Here is a 19242-nt window from a genome sequence, read left to right as displayed (position 1 = left end):
ATATGACTTCTATGGTTAAAATTTCCAATACTAACTTGAATAAAAGTGGTGAGAGTGGGCATCCTTCCTGATCTTAGAGGAAAAGCTTTCATCTCTTCACAATTGAGTATGATGTTCTTGTGTGTTTGCCATATATATGGGTTTCCCTGATAGCTCACCTAGTAGAGAATCTGTCTTCAGCAGAAGACCTCGGTTCGATTCCTGGATTGGGAAGATCCCCTGGAAAAAGGACAGGCTTCCACTCCAGTATTCTTGGGTTTCTCTGGTGGCTCAGATGGTAAAGAATCTACCTGTAATGCAGGAAACCTAGATTCGATCCCTGGGTTGGGAAGATCCCCTGGAGAAGGGAACGGCTACCCATTCCAGTATTCTTGCCTGGAGAATTCTATGGACAGAGGAGCCCAGCAGGCTATAGTTCATGAGGTCACAAGGAGTCAGGCACAACTGAGCAACTTTCACTTTTGTGTGTATATATATATATATATATATATATATATATACACACACACACACATTGTGTTTATTATGTTGAGGTATGTTTCCTCTATACCCACTTTGTTGAGAATTATTTTAATAAATGGATGTCAAATTTGGTAAAAAGATTTTCTATATCTATTGAGCTGATCGATCATCTGATTTTTATCCTTTAGTTTATTAATCCAATTAATACATTGATTGATTTGCAGATATCAAACCATTCTTGCATGCCCCAGATAATTCCTACTTGATCATGGTGCATGATCCTTTTAATGTATTTTTGAATTTGACTTGCTAATATTTTGTTGAGGACTTTCACATCTATAGTCATCAATTATATTGGCCTATACTTTTTGTGGTTTCTTATTCTGGTTTTGATATCAGGGTACTGTTGGCCTTGTAGAGTGAATTCTGGAAAATTCCTGTGCCTTCAGTTTTTGGAACAGTGTGAGAAAGATAGGTGTTAGTTCTTCATTAAATCTTCTGTAGAATTTACCTGTGAATCTGTTTGGTTTTGGATTTTGTTGGAATTTTTAAAAATTATTAATTCAATTTTATTACTGGTAAATGATCCGTTCATATTTCCTATTCCATCCTGATTCAGGCTTGGGAAACTGTACCTTTATAACAATTTTTTTCATTTGCCAAGTTGTTAATTTTATTGGTATATAGTTGTTCATACCAATCTCTTATAATCCTTGGTATTTCTGTGATGTTGGTTGTTAAGTTTTTTCTTTCATTTCTGATTTTATTTATTTGGGCACTTTCTGTCTCTTTTTTAAACTGGCTAAAATTTTATCCATTTTGTTTATTTTTTCAAAGAGCCAACTCTTAGTTTTATTAATGTCTTTATTGTTTTATAGTCTCTATTTCATTTGTTTCCACTCTGATCTTTATTATATCTTTCTTTTTATTAACCTTGGATTTTGTTTGTTCTTTTTTTTAAGGGTTTTTAGATATAAGCTGGACTTTTTTACTTGAAATATTTTGGGTTTGTTTGTTCTCTCTTTTCTCCTTCTGGGATCCCCTTAATGCAAATGTTAATATGCTTGGTGTTGTCCCCAAAGTTTTTCAAAACTGTCATCACTATTTAAAATTCTCTTTTCTGTTTAGCTTGGGTGATTTACACTACTCTGTATTCCAGATCATTTATTTATTCCTTTGTATAATTTAATTTACTGTTGATTCATTCCAGTGTATTTTTAAATTTTAGATATTGTATTCTTCAGCTCCGTTTGGTTCTTCATATTTTCTCTTTGTTGAAACTTTTACCATATTCATCCATTCTTTTCTCAGTTTGATGAGCATCTTTCTGATTGTGACCTTGAATTCTTTTTCAGGCTTGCTTATCTCCACTTCATTTAGTTCTTTTACTGAATTTATGTCTTGTTCCTTTGTCAGGTCTGACCCTGACTTCTTTCAAACTACTGCCCTGCACAGGGACTTGAAGTGTGTGAGATTTTGCAGGTGCCCTTTAAGAACGAAGTCTCGGTTTCTTATAGCCCTCCAGCTCTCCTGAACATAAGTCCTACTGGTTTGCAAATTCAGATGTTCTGGGAGTTTGTCTTCCTGGTACGGGCTCCCTGGGCTGGGGAACCCATGTGGGGCTTGGATGATTATAACATTTCTCTCATTTGTGGTCCAACATGGGTGTGTGGGTCCTGACTATTATGTTTTCACATCTCCTACCCATTTCGTTATGACTTTAGTTGTGGAAAATCTTTTCTGCTAGTCTTACTGTCATTCTCACAGATAGTTGCTCTGTAGATAGTTGCAATTTTGGTATCTATGGGAGGTGGTGAGTTCAGGGTCTTCCTATTCCACCATCTTGGCCACTTCCTAAAGACTGGTTTTGAACTTAGTTCCTATATATTTCCTGAATCAGGATATTTTGGGGAATTCCCTGGTGGTCCAGTGATTAGGACTCAGCATTTTCACTGCCAGGGCCCAGATTTGATCCCTGGTTAGGGAAATGAGAATCCCACAAGTCATGCAGAGCAAAAAAAGAAAAAGAAAAAAAAAACACATTAAATCAATGTATTTTGAAATGGAGTGTTTCTCTGACACTTTTATAAACTTTCTTTTATTTTTTTCTCATACATTTTGCAAACTGCAGGGAGTTCTACCTTCAGAATAGGAGGTCATTTAAATATATCAATAAAAATAATAAATAGGTAAAATTCTGAAGTAGTATGCAACATTAAAAGTCATGTAAATAGAATTATTTAAAATAAAAATAAAATCATTCTTATTTTTAAAATTCATTTAAATTTTTTCTTAATATGATTACTGTGCTGTGCTGTGCTAAGATGTTTCAGTCATTTCCAGCTTTCTGTTACCCTATGGGCCATAGCCTGCCAGGCTCCTCCATCCATGGGATTCTGCAAGCAAGAATATTGGAATGGGTTGCCATTTCCTTCTCCAGGGGATCTTCCTGACCCAGGAATCGAACCCATGTCTCTTATATCTCTTGCATTGGCAGGCAGGTTTTTTTTTTTTACCACTAGCGCCACCTGAGGAGCCCAATATGACTACTAATTGTACATAAATGAGGGTACAATTAATACTATTGATAACTGGAAATGTTCTCTTCTGAATGCCTTGTTTCCTATTATCTCCCTTAGACTTTCTAATCATCTTCACATGTTAAGGCTGAAGCAACAATTAGTCTGACCTCATCAGCATCCCCTCCTTCTTCAGGCCCAATCTTTGCTTCACTACGTCTCTGACAACTCTTCCCCACTTCCAGCCCTCTGGACATTTTTTTTAAATCAGTGGGAAGGTAAGTATCTTATAATACCTTACATGACTCATAAAAAATAAAGAAATGTGGTATTTTTACACATACAGTATATCACACCACCTGCAAAAAAAATCCAGTCAAATTTAAGAAGAACACAAAGTGGAGACAAAAAACCTGCTGACCTTGAAACTAGTAGAATCATGGGATAGTACAAATGTTCTTCCCGTTACTGGAAGATTTTTGGCAAAAGAGATATCATGTCTTTACTTCCCTACTTGATCTAGAAGAATACAATATAAAATTATACACATACTTTATACTCATAAATCTTTATCTAAAATCAACAAAATGTGTTTCCTTTATGGGGTACTTCATTAGAGCAATAATGTACCTTGCTATTTTATAGTATATTATTTATCTGTGTAATCCCAATACAGCCTAGAGTAACACTTCAAATATTAGTTCAAAAAGTTATCTGGCTTCTATTATGTCAAAAAATGAAGAATGTAATGCTTTTTAATCAAATTGACTATCATTATAAACAAAAGAAAATGGAAGTGCTTGAACTGAATGAATGTTTTTGAATTAAGTGACTTTAACTTTTGCAGGTAGAAATCCATATTTCTGTAATGTTCTTTTTAACTTTCTACTTGAATCATGTGGTTATAATCATATAACTACACCTTTCCATCTTGTACCCTGCCTAAGATTGTAGAAATGTTTTATTTCTAGAAAAAGAAATGGTAAGTTTTAAGCAACGTCTGATCAGTTTTTCTTACATCTACCCTCAATCTAAGTATCTTCCCTGGTTACACTGTGAAAATCATTGCTGAGTATCAGAATATTTTGTCAATGGCTATTTTATCCATTGGAAGTCGCTCCAAGAAAACCAACAGAAGAAACAGCATATAGTGAGTGATTACACAGGTGAGGAAAGAGCTGAGAAGCCCAGTGGGAAACAGTAAGACAATTCACAGATTAGGAACAGAAGGAATCTACTAGTAGGTCAAAGGGAGGATGTGTTGTCACAGCTTAGGGACCAGTTCTACCTACAAATGCTCCATCGGTGGGAATATCTAATAAGAGTAGAAGTTGCTAAGGAAGTGCAGCTGCTGCCAGAAATAACACTGTAGAGAGAAATGAGAAAATCTTTGCCTTTTCTTTCCTTCCAGTTACCAATATCCTGCCAGGGACACCCACTGGCTGAACTAGAACCCAGTTAATGTGGACTCCCAGGAAATAACATTCAAAAAACTAAGATCATGGCATCCGGTCCCATCACTTCAAGGCAAGTAGGTGGGGAAACAATGAAAACAGTGACAGACTTTATTTTCTTGTGCTCCAAAAGCACTGCTGATGGTGACTGCAGCCATGAAATTAAAAGATACTTGCTCCTTGGAAGAAAAGCTATGACCAACCTAGACAGCATATTAAAAAGCAGAGATATCATTTTGGTAATGAAGGTCCATCTAGTCAAAGCTATGGTTTTCCAGTAGTCATGTATGGGTGTGACAGTTGGACCATAAAGAAAGCTGACTGCTGAAGAATTGATGCTTTTGAACTGTGGAGCTGGAGATGACTCTTGTGAGTCCCTTGGACAGCAAGGCGATCCAACCAGTCAGTCCTAAAGGAGATCAACCCTGAATATTCATTGGAAGGGCTGATGCTGGAGCTGAAGCTCCAATACTTTGGCCACCTGATGCAAAAAGCCAACTCATTGGAAAAGACCTTGATGCTAGGAAAGACTGAAGGCAGGAGGAGAAGAGGACAACAGAGGATGAAATGGTTGGATGGCACCACTGACTCAGTGGACATGAGTTTGAGCAAGCTCTGGGAGTTGATGAAGGGCAGGGAAGCCTAGCATGCTGCAGTCCATGAGATCACAAAGAGTTGGACACAGCTGAGCAACTGAACAACTACAACAAGCCTTTCTGTGAGGAGAGGATGAGAAATGGATCCTATTGGGAAAAATCCCAAGTCCAGCACTAGCCAGCCATTCCTCCTGGTACTCAGCATCTATTTTCACCTCTATGCATGCATGCATGCTAAGTCCTTTCAGTTGTGTCCAACTCTTTTCAAGCCCACGAACTGTAGCCAACAGGCTTCTCTGTCCATGAGATTTCCTAGGAGAATCTGGAGTGGATTGCCATGCCCTCCTCCAGGGGAACTTCCTGATCCAGGGATCAAACCCACATCCCTTATGTCTCCTGCACTGGCAGGCGGGTTCTTTACCAGTCATGCTGAATTTAAATCTCAGAAAAGTTTATAATTTGGCATAAATTTAAAAATGAAGCAACTTTGTGCCATAAATAGAAATATACTGCCAATCTCTCCTAAACAAAAGACCTCACCACATCTGCCCTTTGACTTTCTGATCTAATTCTTTTGTTTTAATATACACCCTCTGTTCAATTCAATCGCAGTGCTTCCTCTAGTTGTGGCAAGTGGGAGCCACTCTCCAGCTGCAGGGCGTGGACATCTCTCTGCTCTGACTTTTCTTATTGTGGAGCATGGGCTCGAGGTGTGCGTGTGTTAGTAGCTGCAATGCACAGACTCAGTAGTTGGGGCTCCTGAGTTCTAGAGCATAGGCTCAACAGTTGTGGTGCATGGACCCAGCTGCTCAGCAGATGTGGAATCCTCCTGGATCAGGGCTCGAACCTATGTCTTCTGCATTGACAGACTCTTCACCACTGAGCCACCAGGGAAGCCCCTCTCATCTCATTCTTGATGAAGAGCTCAAGTCACTAAGTGTTTCATGATTAATCCTTTAAAAAGCCCACTAGAAGCCAGAAGCTGCTTCAAAAAAAGAGGGCATTTATAATCAAAGGAAATTACAACTTTGTTACAGTATCTTAGCATTACGATTTTTCTTTTGGGGCCTTCCAGATGCTCCCTATAAGTTTTTATTTATTGCCAGCATTTTGAGCATCATTAGTATCTGCTAGATCATAAAGCTGGAATGGTAAGGCAGCTTGACCCTGTTGGAGAGCCTTTTTCTATTCTGGGCTCAATTTCAAAGCAAGAATTATATGGCTTATTCAGTAAATTGATTAGAGGAACACAAAAATGTGTGATATGCATTGTTCATAACCAGCAAAACATCATACTCTATTCCTCTTTGATCAAGTACATTTGAAACCCTCATTCTTTCATGAACAATATTTATCCACCCTGGATACTGAGTTATGATAGATTCCATCAGCCTTCCCAATTCTTTATCTCTGTCAGTAGACTTGTCCTTTGCTATTGACTGCAGTTTTTGCAACTAAATACAGAGTGTACTTCTAAAGGAAGTTTCTATTTCCTTACTCCTCTAGAAGTGTTTATCCTGCAGCTACTCCCCAGTAAAGTCTGGTGCTGAAGAAGATCACACAAGTGACTCCATTCATGAGGACTAAACAAGTGTCAGTTTCTAGTTAGATATCCTTCCATCTTCATTCTCACCTTTATACCACAGCACTAAATTCAAATATTTTGAGCAGGTAACTAGCACTAATTTAGAAGTCATGATGCTATTTCAATTTTTAAACCTGATGAAAAGAAAAAAAAAAAAGAGCAACAGACTTTATTAAATTAATTACATCAAATTTTTAATAAAAATTTAAACAAATTAAAAACCACTAAGTACTGGTTGGTATTACTAGCTAGAAAATTTATCTAGATGACTTTGTAATAATCACCTTGATTTCTTCTTTTTTGTAATTAAAGTTACAGTCTCTTGAATTACTCTACTAGTTCTTCAGTTTTCTTATATAGCAAAAAAGCATATATGCAGAATTTTCATTCATTCATTCACAATTTAAAAAATCATACTTTTTGAATGCCTATCACAATCCAGATACTACTCTAAATGCTAGGAATACAGAGGTATATTCTAGGGTCAAGAAGTATAAAATAAATGAGTCTATAATGTTTGTTGTTTAGTCACTAAGTTGTGTCCAACTCTTTGCGACTCCATAACTGCAGCACACCAGGCTCCTCTGTCCTCCTCTCTCTACCAGAGTTTGCTCAAACTCATGACCGTTGAGTTGGTGATGCCATCCAACCATCTCATCCTCTGTTGCCCCCTTCTCCTCTTGCCCTCAATCCTTCCCAGCATCAGAGTCTTTTCTAACGAGTTGGTTCTTCACATCAGGAGGCCAAAGTATTGCAGCTTCAGCATTGGTCCTTCCAATGATTATTCAGGGTTGATTTCCTTTGGGACTGACTGATTTGTTGTACTGATGATGCCATCCAGCCATCTCATCCTCTGATGCCCTCTTCTCCTTCTGCCCTCAATCTTTCCCAGCATCAGGGACTTTTTCCAATGTGTCAGCTGTTCACATCAGATGAGCAAAATACTGGAGTTTCAGCTTCAGCATTAGTCCTTCTGAGTGTTGAAGGTTGATTTCCCTTAAGAGTGACTGGTTTGATGTCCTTGCTGTCCAAGGGATTCTTAGGAGTTTTCTCTAGCACCATAGTTTGAAGGCATCAATTTAATGTCTATTTATTGTCAATTACAGTGGAGAACAAAGGTAAATAAGAAAAACCCTAAGGCAAAGAATTATTAAGAAAAGAGACAAACACAGAAATTATTGTAATATGCCATAAATATTATGATAAGAAATGAAGAAAATGTTGAGAAAATATAGGCATGAGAATGTCAAATTCTCCCAGGAGATGCCAGCAAAGACTTCACAAAAGATGATCTTTTCTTAAACACAGGGTAAATTCATGAAGCAGAAAGGTAGGGTAGGACACACACAGGGGAAATAAGATTTGTAAATAGGTAAAGATCTGGAACAAAAAAAAGTTATGGAGGATTCGGGAAATGGTGAAAAATTTGGTGTGAATCAGGCATATAAGATTGTGAAACACCCATAAAAGATTATGACATTTTATATCGAAGTTTTTAATTTAAAACTGAATAGATTAATTTTAAGTCTATTTTGTTGGTCCTTTAAAATCTGGTTTCTAGTTTAACTTACTGTGGGCTTGCTTTACGGCCCAGCATATGGTCAGTTTTGGTAAATGTTCCATGCTTGCCTAAAAAGACCATGTATTCCGCCATTTTGGGTTATGTTCATCTCCTTAAGTTCAATAGTATGTTTTGGATTTTTAATACTTTTTTTAAATTGAGGTAAAAGCCACATAACATACAATTGACCACTTTAAAGTGTACATTCAATTGCATTTGGTGAATTCGTAATGTTGTGCAATTATCCCCTTTCTAGGTCCAAAACTTTTCATTACTCCAAAAGAACACCTTGTATTCATTAAGTAGTTACTCCTCATTACAAACTCCACCCCTCAATGGTAACCACTAACCTGCTTTCTGTTTCCATGGACTTGCCTATTCTGGATATTTCATATAAATGGAATCATATAAAATGTGATCTTTTATGTCTGGTTTCTTTTACTTGGCACAATGTTTTAAAGGTTCACCCAAATGAATATCAGTAGCAGCATTTTATTCCTTTGTATGATGAATAATATTCTATTTTATACATATGCTGCAATTTTATCCACTCATCCATTGATGGTTATTTTGATCATTTTCATATTTTGGTTACTGTAAATAATTTTGTCCAAAATGTATGTGTAAAGTGTTGAATAAATATGTAATGTCAATTAGAAAAAAAATTTTAAAGGAACAAAACAAACTCTGGAGGTAAATAGTACCATAGTGGAATGATTCACTAGCAGAGTTCAATGGCAGATTTGAGCAGGAAAAAGAAAGAATCAGTGAGTATAAAGATAAGACCATTGTATTGGTCCAGTATGAGGATCAGAAAGAAAAAAGAATAAAGAAAAATGAACAGAGCCCAAGGGACCTGTGAGATACTGTCTCACGTACTGCTGCTGCTGCTGCTGCTGAGTCGCTTCAGTTGTGTCCGACTCTGTGTGACCCCAGAGATGGCAGCCTACTGGGCTCCTCTGTCCCTGGGATTCTCCAGGCAAGAACACTGGAGTGGGATGCCATTTCCTTCTCCAATACATGAAAGTGAAAAGTGAAAGTGAAGTCGCTCAGTCGTGTCCAACTCTTCGAGACCCCATGGACTGAAGCCTACCAGGCTCCTCCATCCATGGGATTTTCCAGGCAAGAGTACTGGAGTGGGATGCCATTGCCTTTTCCACTCATGTACTAACATATGCATGATGGGAGTTCCAGAAGAGATAGAAAGCAGCTGAAATAGTTGTTCAGAATTAATGGCCCCAACTTTTATAAAAAATTATACATCCAAGAAACTCAATGAACTTCACACAGGATAAACTCAAGGAGAGCTGTGCTGCAACACATTATAGTCAAGTGTGGAACGCTAAAGATAAAAGCAAATCAAGAAAGTAGCAAGGGAAAAGTGACGAATATTACACAAGGATCCTCAATAAGATTGGTGGTGGTTTAGTCATTAAGTCGTGTCCTGCTCTTTGTGACCCCATGGACTGTAGCCTGCCAGGCTCCTCTGTCCATGGGATTTCCCAGGCAGGAATACTAGAGTGGATTGCCATTCCCTTCTCCAGGAGATCTTCCAGACCCAGGGATTGAATCCACATCTTCTGCATTGTCAAGTGGGTTCTTTACCACTGAGCCTCATGTGAAGACTCAATTAAATTAATAAGTAATTTTTCATCAGCAAACATGGAGGTCAGAAGGCAATGTGCTGACATATTTAAAATCTTGAAAGAAAAAAAAACCTGTCAACCAATAAATAACTCTATATCTACAAAACTATCCTTCAGGAGTGAGGGAGAAATTAAAACATTTCCAGAATTAACAAAACCTGAAAGGGTTTGTTACTAATAGACTTGCCCTACAAGAAGTGTGCAGGCAGTCCATCAGACTAAAAGGAAAGGACAGTAGAAAGTAGTCTGAAACCATAGGAGAAAATGAAGGACACTGGTAAAACTAACTGTACAGGTAAATATGAAAGTCAGTATTATTGCATTTTGGTTTGCAACTTATTTTTAATAATATGAATGCATAAAATAATAATTATAAACCTATATTAGCAGGCACACTATGTATAAAGATATAATCTGTGACACTAGTAATATAAAGGGAGAAGGTATAAGACGTGTTAATAAAAGAGCTGAGAGTTTGCATTCTATTGAAACTAACTTTGTACTGTTCAAATTAGATTGTTACAAGTTTAAGATGTTGATTGTAACACACTGTAACACACTAACATTAAAGAAGTTAACTATAAAATATACAGAAAAGGAAAGAATAAGGACACCAAAATTATCTACTACAAAAAAAATAATAATCAAATACAAAAAGAAGGCAGGGATGGAAGAATTGAGAAACAAAAACATCAGACATACAGAAGATAAATAGCTAAAAGGCAGAAGTAAGTCCTCTCTTAGTAATTATTAAAAATGTCGATAGATTAAAATCTTCAATCAAAAGGCAGAAATTGGTAGAATGAAAAAATGACCCACATATATGCCATTTTGATACATATATATTCTGTATGTAATTACAAAACACCAAAATAAGATGAAAAACAAAAGATGGAAAAAGATATTTCATGGTAATACTAACTGAAAGGGAGCTGAGCAGAATACATTTTTATGACTTTAGTCATAGAAATAGACTTTAAGTCTACTAAAAATGCTACAGTAATCAAGACATTCTGGTACTAGCGTAACGAGAGACATATAGACCAATGGAATAAAATTAGAAGTCCAGAAATATGCCTTCATGTACATGGTTAATTACTTTCAACAAAGATGTCATGATCATTCAATGTGGAAAAAAGAGCCCCCTCAATAAACGATACAGGAAAAATGGATATCTACATGAAGTGAATGAAATTAGACCCGTCCCTTATGCCATACACAAAAATTAATTCAAAATTGATAAAAGACTTAAATTTACGGGCTAAAATGACAAAACTCTTAAAAGAAAACATAAAGGCAACTTTTATGACCTTGGATTTATCAATGATTTTTAAAATGTAACAGCAAAAGCAACAAGAAGAAAAATAAAGTGAATTTCATCAAAATAAAACTGTGCATCAAAAGCTATTTCACGTGTACTTAATGCTACTGGTTTGTACACTGAAAAAACAAAGTTGTACATTTAACATTATGTATATTTTACCACAAAGAAAAAAAATTAAGTTCTATATAATTTCACTTGGTAATTTTTTCCTTTACCTATTGTTATTTAACTTTTTGCTTAATTGCCAAATATTAAGGCTTTTCTTTACAGTATTTTTGTTACTAATTTTTACTAATTTTTAATTAAGTCCTTTTTTGATTAGAGTACAAACTATATGCTTTTAATTCTTAAGTATTATTTAAAATATTTTAAATACTACTTATATTTATAATGATATATATTTATAAAATATATAATATTTAGTATTTATTAAATAATATTGAATTATTTTATGGTTCAGCATATGATCTATCTTGATTAATGTTTCATGGACACTTGGCAAAGATATTCTTCAAATGTTGGATACAGCACTATATAAATGATATGTAAATATCAATTGGCTGAATGATGGGATCAAATCTACATATTTAATTGCTTTTTGGGGTGCTTACTTTTTTTTGTAAAATCTCCAGTTGTAATCATGAATTTGGTTACTGTTGTCTTCAATCTGTTGATGTCTGCTTTGCATATTTTGAAGTTTCATTATTAAGCTAAACCTTTTAGAATTGCTAATCTTTCAGATGAATGACCCTATTTTCATTTTGACATCACCTTTTACCTTTCCTAGTATTCCTGTTTTTGAAGATAATTTTATATTAATATAGTCATTGTTGTTCAGTCGCTAAGTCATGTCTGACTCTGCAATGGACTGTAGAGTCAGTCCATTGGACTGACTGTAGCCCGCTAGGCTTCTCTGTCCATGGAATTTCCCAGCAAGAATACTGGAGTGGCTTGCCATTTCCTTCTATGGGGACCCTCCCAGACCAGTGATCAAACCTGCATCTCCTATGTTGGCAGAGAGATTCTTTACCACTAAACCACCAGGGAAGCCCTAATATAGGCGTGTGTATGTGTGTGTGTGTTAGTTGCTCAGTCTTTTCCAACCCTTAGCACACCAGGCTTCTCTGTCCATGGGATTCTCCAGGCAAGAATACTGGAATGGGCTGTCATCCGCTTCTCCAGGGGATCTTCCCAACCTCGGGATTGAACCCAGGTCTCCCACATTGCAGGCAGATTCTTAACCATCTGAGCCACTAGGGAAGCAATATAGGCATACCAACTCATCAACTCTTAAAATCATTGTTTTTATGTCACCAATACATCCATCCCTTTGTTTGAATGATCTGTGTAAATAACTAAAGTTATGTTTCTTATAAACAATATGTAGTTGGGTCTGTATTATTTTTTAGTCTAGTCTGAAAATCTTTACCTTTTAATTGGGATATTCATATCTTGTATATTTAATGTGATTATTGAGATGATTGGGTTTAAATGTATCCTATTGTTTTCTATATGTCCCATATATTCCTTTTTAATTTTTTCTTTGGTGTGATTCAGTTCAGTTCAGTCGCTCACAGGTGTCTGACTCATTGCGACCCCATGAACCACAGCACGCCAGGCCTCCCTGTCCATCAACAACTCCCACAGTCCACCCAAACCCATGTCCATTGAGTTGGTGATGCCATCCAACCATCTCATCCTCTGTTGTCCCCTTCTCCTCCTGCTCTCAATCTTTCCCAGCATCAGGGTCTTTTCAAATGAGTCAGCTCTTCGCATCAGGTGACCAAAGCATTGGAGTTTCACCTTCAACATCAGTCCTACCAATGACCACCCAGGACTGATCTCCTTTATAATGGGCTGGTTGGATTTCCTTGCAGTCCAAGGGACTCTTAAGAGTCTTCTCCAACACCACAGTTCAAAAGTATCAATTCTTCGGCACTCAGCTTTCTTTATAGTCCTAACTCTCACATACATACATGACCACTGGAAAAACCATAGCCTTGACTAGACAGACCTTTGTTGGCAAAATAATGTCTCTGCTTTTTAATATGCTGTCTAGGTTGGTCATAACTTTCCTTCCAAGGAGTAAGCGTCTTTTAATTTTATGGCTGCAGTCACCATCTGCAGTGATTTTGGAGCCCAAAAATATAAAGTCAGCCACTGTTTCCACTGTTTCCCCATCTATCTGCCCTGAAGTGATTATTTTTCAATATTTCATTTTATCTCATTTCTTGGATTTATTGTTGAATTTAATTTGGTATTATTTTGTTAAACATTTTTGCATCTATGCTTATAAGAGACATGGTAAGGCACTTTTATCCCAATATTTTTGTCCATCTTTGGTATCAAGATAATACCTGCCCCTTAAAATGTTTTGGCATATGTTTCCATCTCTGTTGTTTGAAAAAGTTTATGTATGACTGTTACAATTTCTTTCTTAAATGTTTGATAGAATTCACCAGTTAAGTCATCTTGGTCTAGGTTCTTCCTAAGAATGTATTTATTCAATAGTTTTTTTACTTTATATATATCTATTAAAATGTTCTATTTTTTCTGTGTCAATGGGTAATTAATGCCTTTCTAGAAATGGATTTTATCTACATTGCTAAATTTGTTGTTAGAATTGTTCATAATATTACCTTAAGTTTTTTTAGATTTCTGTTGGATCTGTTGTGAAATTCTACCTTTCACACCTCACATTGGTAACCTTTTTTTTTTTTAATCTTGATAACTGTAGTTAAAGATTTGCAAATTTTATTGATTACTGCAAAGATACAGCTTTGGAGCCCATTGATTTTTATTGTTTTTGTATTTCCCATTTTGTTAGTTATTGTTATAATTGTTTTATATCTTTTCTTCTATTGTCTTACTTTTTTTTTTCATCTTAAGTTGAAAGTTCAGATACTTGATTTAATGCCTTCTTCTTTTGTAGTAAAATATTCAAAGCCATAAATTTTCCTCTAAACATTGATTTAGCTTTGTTCCATAAATTTTGATTTGTTGTGTTTTCACTTTCAACCAATTCAAGATATTTTTAATTTCCCTTGTTATTTCTTGTCAGAACCATGGATGATTCAGAGCTGCTTTGTTCAACATTTGTTCTGTTTAATTTTTGAATGCATACATGCTTTCGAAGCACTTGGTGCTGGAGAAGACTCTTGAGAATCCCTTGGACAGCAAAGAGATCAAACCAGTCAATCCTAAGGATATCAATCCTGAATAATCATTGGAAGGACTGATGCTGAAGCTGAAGCTCCAACACTTTGGCCACCTGATATGAAGAGCTGACTCACTGGAAAAGATCCTAATGCTGGGAAAGATTGAAGGCAGGAGGAGAAGGGGACAACAGAGGACAAGATGGTTGCATGGCATCACTGACTCAATGGACATGAGTTTGAGCAAACTCTGGGAGATAGTGAAGGAAGGAAGCCTGGCGAGCTGCAATTCATGGGGTCGCAAGGAGTCAGACACAACTTAATGACTGAACAACAATAATAATGTGTAGACATACTTATTAGACTGGGTTCTCTGATGTAAGTATTAGATATTTTATTTTGGAGATGACATGAAGGGCAGCCAGGGTGAGAAAAAAGAGAAATAAGTCTTTATGAAAATGAGAGATGATAGTTACTACTTTATGAGTAGACACAAGGAGACACAGTGAATTTGACTGAAAGAAATATCTGCTGCAAACGGAAATGTTTCCAGATGAGCCATAAACAGTAACATGCTTCAGAGTAGAACATGGGGAAGGAATTTAATTCCTTGGCTTCCTCGCATTTCCATTTCCCATTGACGAAGCTTTCCTGATAAGGCATTAGCTTCCCCCACCTCCAGATTGTATAATTCTACCCTTCCAAAGATATGGTAACCCACTCCAGTATTCTTGCCTGGGGAATTCCCTGGCCAGAGGAGCCTGGCTGACTACAGTCCATAAGGTCTCGGAGAGTCAGACACGACTGCAGTAACTTAGCACACATGCATACACACCCATGGAAAGATTGTTTATGTTGCCAGATTCCAAATTCTGTTACATGCTTGCCAGTGAAAGAAATACTAGAATCTCTGGACATTCACGGACTAGCCTGGCTGTGTAGCAGAGGCTAAGATGGAAGAGTTCTATATTTATAATGCAACACACTGGATGTTGCTTCCCTGGTGGCTCAGACTGTAAAGAATCTACCTGCAGTGTGGGAGATCCACACTGATCCAGGTTCGATCCCTGGGTCAGGAAGATCTCTTGGAGAAGGGTATGGCAACCCACCCCAGTATTCTTGCCTGGAGAATTCCATGGACAGAGGAGCCTGGTGGGCTACAGTCCATGGGGCCGCAGAGTCGGACACGACTGAGCAACTAACACTTTCACTTTCAACTGGATGTCGCTGGGCAGCAGAGCTCTTTACGCCTGAGTGTGAGGCCACAGTGTATGGTTGGTGTTGGCCACAGAGAAGATGGTTGAGGACACATGAGGTGTGCAACATTGTGCAGTAGTATATATACCCACTGACATATATTTTTAAACTCAGAGAATCACTGGGAAAAATGCACATGAAAAGTTAACCTCTCTGGGAAGAACAAGGGGACTAATACTGTTTTGTATTATTTTTAGTAGTGATACTATGCATTTTTTAAATCCTTTTTGTGTGTATTAACAAATTTTTTAAACAGATTGGATAAATTATTGCACAAACACATAGAATTCTTTGTAGCCATTAAATGCAAATTAAGAAAGACTAATTACTTATATAACACAGCATCTTTCCCATGACATACATTAAGTAAAAAATATTAAAATGTTAAATAATACATGATGAAAATATTTGAGAATCCTTAGATATTTAAGAATTCTAAATAAAAATTGCTTAAACATCTTCTATTAGTGTTTGAACATGTAAATGAAGTAAATGAAAACTATGATGAAGAAGAAAATAAGAGAAGAGACACAAGGAAAAATACACAATTTATATGAGACTGAATGGATAGCTGTCATAAAGTAAATAGATTTCAGAGAAATACTTGTATGTGGACATGAGTCAGGGAAAAAGCACTAGTTCGAGACACTGACAAATATGGTTTTGAATCCTGCCGTGACTACCCTGAAATTAATTCTAAGTTCCGTTTTCATTACCAGTTAATAAAAACAATAACATTTTGTTTTTAGAGGGTCCTTATTATTGTGAAAAACAAGGTTATATTTAGAATGCTTTGAATGAATGAAAGGAGTAAGGATATAATAATAAAGGAGAAAGTTCAAACAACTTTGTCTGATAGTAGAAATAAGGAGATTTGCTAACACTACCCTTGTCTTTTCCCATTTTAATTTTTTTATTGTCTCAGTAATTGGTTAGTTACTAGCACTCTCAAGAAACTCAAAGAAGAATCCCAGGATTCAAAGCTAAGCCTCAATATTTACAAAGGTAATGAGTCTGTCAGCCATGGGAAGTCAAGTGTTCTTACTGTTTGGTATTGCTAACCTCAAGCCTAACCTAAAGGGACACCTTTCTTGGGGGATAGCAGTTCATTTGTCTTCATGCTAACTCTATCAAGGAATTTTCCTGTGCAGAAAACAGCTAGTTTCACTAAGCTCTGCGTGTGCAGTGTTTTTTATGTAGTGCACTGACAGCCAGTAACTGAACCTAATCCGTCAAACTCATTTCACCCAAGACCTCAAGTGTAAGTCCAATTCTGATCCTTAAGGTAATGGCATTACTGAACTACTTAATTCTTGACCTTTTGTTTTTGAACACATAGTACTCTGGGGTGGGGTTGGGAGAAATGTGTGTTTCTTTTAGTGCTAAGAAATATGGTCATTATCTTTGGGTGTTGCACTTAAAAATATGATGCTTGCTCTAGAATTTTCCTATAGTAGTTGCAACATTGATCAAGCAGCCTTTGACAGAGTTGTTTCTCTGCACTGATAGGCTTACAGTGCAGTAAACTGCACGATTTTATTCATTTTTCACTTAATAGTTGAATCTTTCAGTAATATTGTATTCCTATATACTGATACATGAGATTGGGCTTCCCTGGTGGTTCAGCGGTAAAGAATTTGCCTGCAATGTAGGAGTCACGGGCTGGATTCCCTGAGTCAAGAAGATTCCCTGGAGCAGGGCATGGCAACCCACTCCAGGATTCTTGCCTGGAGAATCCCATGGACAGAGGAGCCTGACAGGCTACAGTCCATGGGGTCACAAAGAGTCAGATGCAACTGAAGATACTGAGAATGCATGCATGTATGCATACGTGAGATTTTAAAAATCGTTATGTCTTGATTTTTGTTTGAATTTTAGGAACTGACCAGAAGAATTTGGAGGTATAGCCTCGACCTGTTTAAAAAAATAAAAAGAAAAAAAACTCTTCTAATTGTACTGCGTACACTTTTTTGTGCATAATGTGTGTTAATTCACGCTCAGTATTATTTCTGCCCATTATTTATATTTCTAATTATTGAGAAAACACTAAAACAGGCATTTGGGAACCATTTCTGCAGCACAAAGGGGTTGCCCTTTGCTTTCTCACATGTCTGCTGAATAATTTTGTGTTTTCTGAACAGCAGAAACCATTTACAAATATAGAGGAGATTTAGAAATACTTTTAGATAGGAACCAAGGAACAACAAAAGGAATACAAATGTTTATAACCTAAAAATTACATCTATTAGTATGTTAGTTGAAATTATTCTGTTGTTACTAGCCCAGTTTCAGAACTTTAAGACTCCTATCATATAACTGACTACAGCTAAATGTGGGGGAGTTAAGAACAACTTAGAAAGGAAACAAAGACTTTTGGTAAAGGTTTTTTTTTTAACTATGTTATATTACACTAAAACTTTCACTTATATTAATTTTACTTTTAACACCTCAAACCACATGATGGACCAACTTTGATTTCAAAAATTGTCTCTAGTGCTGCTTCAAAGAAAGTGAAAATAGCAAACATTCTTAGACTCAAACAATTTTTAGAATTTTCTTTAAAAAAGGCAAAATTGTAACTAGCACAAGTCATGTTATAAAATGCTGTCTACTTAAATTTCTTGGATCCTTAAGGGAAACAAGATATTTCCTTTACAGTTCATTGAGGAAGAGATAACTTAATCTTAATGATACTTTAATCGCTAAAAAATCCTGAATTTTATGAGTGTCAAAACTTTAGCATAATGCTTATAAGAACAGAAGTAACTCTTCTTACAATATTTGACCATGGTCATGCTTTCTAAAAAAATGCATTATAGTTATTAGATCTGTCATCAAATTTCAGCTAGAATTTACTTTACTATCTTTGATATAAGTTGAAAATAAGTATCCACAGAAAGCCACATTTGAATTATGAATATGAAGTTCTTTCCAAACACATTAGCATTTCCAAACATAAGTGTATTGTTTAAAGTAGGCTTAAAGATAATAAAAGCATGTAAGTTTTCTCTAGTATGTGGGTCAAATTGGAAAATGTGAATTTATTACGTAGACATCCAGTATTTGTCCACAGTGATGCTTCCTAAGGCCCACTTGACTTCTCATTCCAGGATGTCTGGCTCTAGGTGAATGATCACACCATTGTGGTTATCTGGGTCATGAAGATCTTTTTTGTATAGTTCTTCTGTGTATCCTTGCCACCTCTTAATATCTTCTGCTTCTGTTAGGTCCATACCATTTCTGGCCTTTATTGTGCCCATCTTTACATGAGATGTTCCCTTGGTATCTTTAATTTTCTTGAAGAGATCTCTAGTCTTTTCCATTCTATTGCTTTCCTCTATTTCTCTGCACTGATCACTGAGGAAGGCATTCTGATCTCTTGTTGCTATTCTTTGGAACTCTGCATTCAAATGGGTATATCTTTCCTTTTCTCCTTTGCCTTTCACTTCTCTTCTTTTCTCAGCTATTTGTAAGGCCTCTTCAGACAACCATTTTGCCTTTTTGCATAGGCAAAAACTAGTGGAGGTGATGGAATTTCAGTTGAGCTATTTCAAATCCTAAAAGATGATGCTGTGAAAGTGCTGCACTCAATATACCAGCAAATTTGGAAAACTCAGCAGTGGCCACAGGACTGAAAAAGGTCAGCTTTCATTCCAACCCCAAAGAAGGGCAATGCCAAAGAA

General features: G+C 36.4%; 1 protein-coding gene and 1 long non-coding RNA gene across 9 annotated transcripts in view; one reads left to right on the top strand and one right to left on the bottom strand.

Annotated features, from left to right (window-relative positions):
• The window catches only part of LOC145503584 (uncharacterized), a 31211-nt gene extending 14487 nt beyond the window's left edge, over nucleotides 1-16724 (top strand). Inside the window, exons 3-6 of the long non-coding RNA XR_014051575.1 lie at nucleotides 3102-3259; nucleotides 4393-4508; nucleotides 14209-14680; nucleotides 16485-16724. This is a non-coding gene — a long non-coding RNA (uncharacterized LOC145503584). The remainder of the gene's footprint in view (nucleotides 1-3101; nucleotides 3260-4392; nucleotides 4509-14208; nucleotides 14681-16484) is intronic.
• LMO3 (LIM domain only 3) overlaps nucleotides 1-19242 on the bottom strand; it is a 322779-nt gene that overhangs the window by 283818 nt on the left and 19719 nt on the right. The gene's annotated exons all lie outside the window — the stretch shown is intronic.

Source organism: Giraffa tippelskirchi, chromosome 4 (assembly GCF_054371585.1).
Source record: "Giraffa tippelskirchi isolate mGirTip1 chromosome 4, T2T-mGirTip1v1.2.pri, whole genome shotgun sequence".
NCBI classification, from domain to species: domain Eukaryota; kingdom Metazoa; phylum Chordata; class Mammalia; order Artiodactyla; family Giraffidae; genus Giraffa; species Giraffa tippelskirchi.
Note: the sequence above shows the minus strand (reverse complement) of the source record. Positions and strands in the feature narration are given on the sequence as shown.